The 1,147-nt window shown below is 40.2% G+C and overlaps 1 non-coding gene across 1 annotated transcript; it reads left to right on the top strand.

The window, feature by feature from the left end:
- Nucleotides 1-342: 342 nt before the first annotated feature.
- On the top strand, nucleotides 343-449 carry LOC148293222 (small nucleolar RNA R71). The gene has a single exon (XR_015826006.1). It is a non-coding gene; the product is annotated as a small nucleolar RNA R71 (small nucleolar RNA).
- The last annotated feature ends 698 nt before the right edge of the window (nucleotides 450-1,147 follow it).

Genomic DNA, 1,147 nt, shown 5'->3' with positions numbered 1-1,147 from the left:
TCTGGGTATCCAGCCCCAAGTGGACAAGCTGTGGTAGCATGGTCATGAGATTCACAAATGCTACACACTTCCTTCGGAGGGCTTCTTAAGTTTAATGCAAGAAGAGCATCTAGCTTTTGTTCCAGTTTTGAAATCTGCACACTAGAAGCATCATTAGAACCACTAATAACACGTTTACCTCTTGTATCCGTATGTTGGGTTTCCATTGCTATCTCCTCAAAGAGTTCGTACGTTTCTTCTGGAGTTTTGGTTTTAAAAGAACCACCTGCAAAATTGGTGACTATATTATGACTAGAAGGGGTTAGTCCTTTATAAAACATACGCATTTGAAGCTTCAATGGAATCCCATGATGAGGACATTGGTTGAGCAGCCCATTGAATCTCTCCCATGCTTCACAAAACGATTCATCATCTTGCTGTGCAAATAACAAGATCTTGTCCCTAAGCATGTCGGTCTTTTGCGTGGAGAAGTATTTTTCCAGGAACTTCTTTTGAATGGCAGACCATGTAGTGAGTGAACCAGGCTTCAAAGAATTCAACCAATACTTCGCCTTATCCTTTAAAGTGTATGGAAACACTCTCATTCGAAGTTGATCTTCTGTCACACCTGTCAAGGGAAAAGAACTCACAACATTAAAAATATCCTTTATATGGGTTAATGGATCTTCATTAGGTAAACCATAAAAGGAAGGCAGCATATTAAGATGAGAAGATTTAAGCTCATAATTTCGAGCTACAGTGGGCAGCAAAATGCTTGAAGGAGATGCTGGAATTGTTGGGATATCAAGTTCTCCCATGAACTCAATGGCAGCCATCATTTCTTCTTCTTCTTGGTCTGAACTTGCTTCCGAATTTGAAAGTGAAGAACCAGGAAGTTCAGTGTGGAGAGCAAGACTTGTAAATGTAGCAAGAGCTTGCTCTTTTGCAGTTGACAACTCCCTTTCTAGACGATTCTGAATTTCAGAGGTCACTCGTCTGGGTTGCAATGATGGTCCTGCGTTCAAAGATCTAGAACGTTGGAACGAAGACCTCACTTGTTCAAGTAATGGCTTTTTAGACATAAACTACCTGAAACAGAAAATTAGATTAATTAGAAACACTAAAAAGAATAGGGTAACCTTGGGCACATAACCAGGGAAGAACTTTC

This window comes from Prunus avium, chromosome 7 (assembly GCF_965620075.1).
Source record: "Prunus avium chromosome 7, drPruAviu1.hap1.1, whole genome shotgun sequence".
Classification (NCBI taxonomy): domain Eukaryota; kingdom Viridiplantae; phylum Streptophyta; class Magnoliopsida; order Rosales; family Rosaceae; genus Prunus; species Prunus avium.
Note: the sequence above shows the minus strand (reverse complement) of the source record. Positions and strands in the feature narration are given on the sequence as shown.